Raw genomic sequence first — 6,386 nt, forward strand, 5'->3', positions numbered from 1 at the left:
CGAGAAGGGTATAACTGCAGCCTGGAGATCTCCAAATGGGGGCGGGAACTCCAAAACGGGGTGGGAGCTCCAAAATAGGGCGTGGCTTCCTCCCATTGACAGACAGGCACATGACACGCATGCGCAATTTTTTCTCCCAATCCAGTTCAGTGGAAACTCCCCCCACAGCTGATTCTAAAGATTTTACTGGTTGTGTCAATCACAGTGTTGATTTCCTACACTATGCTACAATAAATGCTAACCTCTAAGCCTACCCCACACCTGACCCTAACCTTAGCCAGTGAAATTGACTGCACGGTGGGATTGGGGTTGAATAGCGTGGTAAAGAAATTTCAGGAGATAAGCAGTTAATTAGATTATGCGATATGAGATCGCCGAGCCGGGCCGTTCCGTAACTCCCCAACCGGACCTCACCGGACAATGGCACCATTTTAGTTACACCCAGCGTCACTACCCCCTCCTTCCCTGCGAATTCCAAGCCCCGGGATGCCCCCGTTGGCTAAAACAAAGCGATACAGTAAAATCTTTCCCCTGCGCTGCGCTGAGACGGCTCGCAGGAGAGCTCGCTGGTGATTCCCGTTTATTAAGCAGAGGTTCAAACTCCGGTCCGAACAACACTGGCCACGAGCTTTGGGCTCTGCTCTCAAGGAAAATATTTATTTATATAGAATATTTTATTTTAGATCAATTAGAAACAATGTTTAATTTATGAAGTTTTATTTTGAAATGTAAGTCAAAAACAATTGGCCGAAGCCAGAGCCAATGGTGAAAGTCTTTGCGCGAAGAGACCCCGCCCCATTTTGGAGGTTCTGCCCACTTTTGGAGTTCACGCCCCATTTTAGAGATCTCCGGTCTGCAGTTATACCTACTTGTATATAGTAGATTTACCGTTAACCATTTAACAGGTTTTTACTGTAGCATTTTTACAGTCTTTTACAGTCATTTTTTACAGTGTACCTGAATCTTACCTCACACTATTTCACTAAAGCATTGCCTCGGAGTTCATGTTCTGTCTCTGTGAACGGTAAAGCCTGCCTTCTTTGATTTATTTGGCAAGTCATTTTGGCATTGATGAGTTTTGGCCATTTTTAACTATTGGAGGGGACTTATCCCCCTAAATTTCTGTGGTGCTCACAGCCCTGCGCTAGCTATAGTGTTGTCCATAACACCTGTAAGCTGGGATTCACTGACCGCTGAGCATGTCACTTGGGAATGAGGAAAGTTGGCAGCCAAACTGTGAAATGCGCCAACACTAATATAGCCTGGGGCTTCAGGTCATTACATCACCCCATCTTCTGCTCTGCCCTCTAGCCTGATTCAACACCTGTGTCTTCATTCATTCTCAGGTTGCTTCACAAGTCCCAGTTTTGGGGACAAAACATTCAGTTGTTTAACTTCACAAAACTCTCTGTAGTTTCATGGGTTTCACAAAGGAAACAGAGATCAGAAAAGAGCCTTGAAAGACCAGACTGTTCTGATAAATAAGAAAAAAAGGAAGATTTGCCACCTATCATACATTAGGTAAGAATGGCTTATCAAGACATGCTGGTGTACAACAATTATTCAGGACTGAGTCACAATACAGACCATTAATAATGAAAGCAGACAAATATGTGATTGTCAGTGTGGGCTTTTGTGAATGACATAATCTTTAGTTGAATGTTGAGAAGCAACCCAGCAACAAGATATTAATAGTCGTCTCATATTTCACCTATCACTTACAGCAGTGAATATTTCTAAAGGGAAGATTCCGTTTTCTGTGCCTTGTGACAATTTCCCAGTGTGTCAACTCACCCTAGTCTTTCCTATTACCTTGTTTGGCCCATATTGTATTATGAGTTCATTCTTAACTGTAGACAAATGCTGGGTTTGTTAATATCTTTGGTACAGTACACATTAAGTTTGTATCTGATATCTGTGTTGACACATATTGAGTAATAGCAAGTATGGAGTTTGCATCAAAACATAATAAATTTGCATCAAAACAGATTTTTTTCCTTTTACAGTGGCCTCTGAATTATTGCTTTTGTTAAGTGCCACACTAAATAGTTTAAATAAAATCAACATTAATCAGTTGATGACACTTGGCTGCTTATTTGTGACTGTGTCAAGGAAGTTGGTAATCCACAGACGCTACCTTACTTACAGGTGAGGAAACTGACAACATATGTACTTTTGCCACTATATTTTAGTTTATTTTTGTAGGGAAGCCCTCTCAAAATGAAGTTTCAAATGTTTCGAGATCTGTACATTTGTGAATTATGACACCTTTGATCTTGAGCATCTATTACTTCGGACACATCAGTAGACCTACCAGCAGATTCTACTGCTAGAGGCTGTGTGCGCTTTTTTAAGTGAATGCTTTGCTTCCCCGTCAATAAATCACATCAACAGTTTAAGCTCTTTGAAAGAGTTTTTTTTTTTTTTTTTGAGCTAGAGATGTACTGCCATAATATGACATGCTTGTCAACATCAATAGATGAAACAGATGGAGTTCCCGAGGATGACAACATGCTCCTCTGGTCAAATTTTAAGAACACATTTACTCAAACTTTTTTCTTGGAAGGACCTGATGAATGGACTTTAATATTTCATCTGTCATACCCTTCACAGTTTGAGAGCTACAAGTTCCGTTTGTTTCTTCTACATTCCTGATAGGCATGGTTATCTTCTCTATTTGGATGACTGAATATTAATGAGAGTTTTGAAGTTATCAAGACTGAAGAAGCAGCTGTGAGACATGGCTGCAGCTGCTTCAAGTGTTGATATGTGCCTGAATAAAATCACTTGTTTTTAATCACATTCATGCCTTTTGACTCTCAAAGAAAGTCAAGTTGATTGATGCCAATATAATGTAGGATGCTTGCATCTTGCAAAAGTGTGCCAGACACTTAAGCGCAAACTTCTTTGAGCTGATGTTTAGAACAAAGCCAGAACATCAAAAGTAATTCTACTTGAGCAGCACTAGAGTATGGAAAAGACTCATATAGATGCTATGCCAAAGCGTTCAGACATTCGCAGTATGGAGCACTTCAAAAGCATATCTGTTGGAAATTGACCAATTTGCACAGAAGACATGCATTTAAAATCAAGCAATAATCATGTCATCTGATGTCCTATTGTTTTTAAATAGGGTACTGTTGTTTTAGAAATGGAATTTCAACAATCCACATTAACATTATACCTTACACCACAACTGAAAATATATATTTGTCAGTAAATCAAAGCAATCCAATCCAGAATGCTTCAGCTACTGCGCAATACATGCATGCATTCATGCTGATCATCGATGGTGGTCGTCATTTCAAATTTTCCAGGCCATTTTATGGGTTTACATTTATGCATTTGGTGGCATGATTATCACTGCTCCACTAATTTTAGCAAGTTGATGTTTTAGACCAGGGTTTCCCAAACGGGGGATCATGAGGAAACTGCAGGGGGTTCGTGAGTTGATGAAAAACTAATAATTAATTGCACTGAATGTAAAATTTAAATAAATGGGGCTGCATGATAATTGCAAAATGATCCTGTGTTCAGCGCCTCAGAGCAGCTCGGTTCACAGTAAATGCAGTGAATCCATCTCTGCTTGTGCTGTGAATTTAACATGCATTTGGCAATACAGCGTGTGCTAGGTTTACTTTATTTACATGCTTGCATTATTTCTTGGACAAAACTTTTGTGGACAGAAGTTTACAGCATTTCACCAGTATTTCACCAAAATAAAAGCTCAAGGGTTTGAATGTTTGAAAGTGAAGAAATCAATGCATAAAGAGGCATAGGCATAAGCATAAAAAAATAAAATAAATCAAATATTCATTTTTGACTGTGGACTGAGGCACTATCACAAATAAAAAGCGAGTTCACTTTAAAGTCAAGCTACAAAGTCAAAATAAAACACTTAATAAAAGATTAAATATTTATTCTATTTAACTGCATGTCATGAGACCAATTACCAACATCAGAGAACCGTGAACATGCAAATGTTGTTGAATTATTGAAATAGTAACTATTAAGTTCTAAGAGTAGGGACATACCAAACTAACACCGAAGAGCTAGCACTGAGGAAAGCCAATAGCGTGACGTCGTCTCACATCGTCTGTGTCGGGGCAAAATATTTGCAATAGAACACATTGGACAGACTACAGCCGACGGCCAACTAGCGTACCAGCAAACACAGAACGTTCCCCTAATGTTAGTGTTTGGTTCCTGTTTGGTTATTTTTTTGAGAACCAAGAAATAATAGATAGAAATATCGATCTCTTTACTGAATGATTACTTAAAATTAATATTATTATGTGAGTAAATATGATTTTGGATGGATTTGACATGCCTAACTGAAGATGCTAATCGAGAAGTTTTTGTTTTCGGATCAAAATAAAACTGTACAAACTGCACTTCAGTGGTAAGAAATGAATGTATGATATCCTAATTTAAGTCAAGTAATTGTTTATTATTTTTTTAATATCTGTGAATATATGTAATATTTTATAAACAATAAATTGTGTTGAAGTCATTTTCATGTTGTTTGCATTCACACAAACTGATTTGCTGAAATCAAAACGTGGACGGTGAAGGGAATCGAGGTCAGCATGAGTCCTGCACTGTGAAGCGGGAGCGACCAGCAGGCAGAGGATTCTTCAAGCCTTCCTCGATCGGCTACATTCACAAATAAAACAATGCTTTGTTCAAAAATAATGATTAATTATCAATTGTGCTAATGTTAGCTAAATTAACATTAAATTTAGATCGTGTAGAAAGCTAGCTAACGTTATCTTGTTACACTATCATTGACTCAAAAGTGCTTTGAGCTGATGTCAGTTTTAAATTTACAAGTAATCAACATTTTTACAACATTATTATGGCCTAACTGTTACACTTGCTGTACCCATGTTAGGGTCCTAAAAATACAAGTCCAAAGCTCAGTTTGGGAAATGGTAGTAAAAGGTAATTTATTATTATTATTTGAATATATTATTATTTATTAAATCTCATTTAGATGGGGTGTATTCGTTGTCATATCGGACACAAAAATGGCGGCGAGCAATGCGCTGAATACTTGCAAAGATTATGTCGTATTTATAGGCTAAAATAAAAAAAAGAGCTCAGTTTTGTAGAGTTGTTACTGAATTTTGAATTTAGCAAAAAGTCGCATTACACATAATAATGACCTGTCATTGTTTACATTACGAGTCACTTCAGAAAACTCATGCACATCCCTAGTCCTACTATGTATTATGTGGTTAGTGTTGTTGTAATGCTTAAATATAACAATTAATTTGAAATAACACAATAAATTCATAATTATTATTACTATTTGGGATTTAAGACAAATCTGGGGCTATCCTAACTTTAAGAAGTTATTTACGATGATTTGTGAGACGAAGAAAAAAAGATGTAAAACAACATGTATAAACTCTTAATGTTTTGAGGATATTCCCAGATTTTTGAGAATAATCCCCTTTTATAAGAATAAAGTCATAACATTATGGGCCCTATTTTAACAATCTAAGCGCATGGTCTAAAGTGCACGGCGCAGGTGCACTTAGGGCGTGTCCAAATCCACTTTTTCTAAGAAGGCGGAACTAGCGACTGACTTCCGAAAACAAGAGTGTAAACATTGCTGAAGCGCTTTCGCTATAGTTTCGCCAGCATTTTTCTTTCTTTTTTTCTGTCGTGGTAGTCCCTCGATGACACCTCATACAGGCAGGAGTACTGTTGCCACAGCTCCACGAACCTTTCCTCCATCTCATAATTCCACCTAGCAGCACCATCATCTCTCTTTCGTTTCGCCATGTTTGAAACCTGTGTATGAAAGAGCTTCTGTGCTGCTATTGGTCAACATCACCAATGTGACAGAACTCGTCGCGGACGACGGAAAAACAAATTAAACATGCTAGTCTTTCTGTCGTGAAGCATCGCAGATGCGGAATCGGTTGTCATCCACTATGACTCACTACACGTGCTGAAACGATGGATCTTGCGTCCCGACGCCCATTGTCGTTTACGAATCCCCACGGCACACTACGTCAAGCAAATCGTGGCAAAATCGGGCTAAAATCATGTAGTCTGAACCGGGCATAAAAGGGTTGTCCCTATTCTCTTAATGAGTAATGGGTGTGCTTTGGGTATAACGTACAATAAACCAATCAGAGTCTCATCTCCCATTCCCTTTAAGAGCCAGTTGCGCTCATGCCATGGCGGATTTGCTATTTACACAGCGAAATTTGCAAGCTTCTCCAGAGATGAAACGGAGCTGCTCGTGCCGAGCAAATAGGTAGCCTAATTCTAATACATGCAATGACTATCCATTATGACATGTAGGCATTTTTATATTTATGTAGCCTACACAATAATAATCTTTTACATTGCAATCCTTTAATTTTTAA

Source organism: Sinocyclocheilus rhinocerous, unplaced genomic scaffold, assembly GCF_001515625.1.
Source record: "Sinocyclocheilus rhinocerous isolate Xijiao unplaced genomic scaffold, SAMN03320098_v1.1 scaffold358, whole genome shotgun sequence".
Taxonomy (NCBI): domain Eukaryota; kingdom Metazoa; phylum Chordata; class Actinopteri; order Cypriniformes; family Cyprinidae; genus Sinocyclocheilus; species Sinocyclocheilus rhinocerous.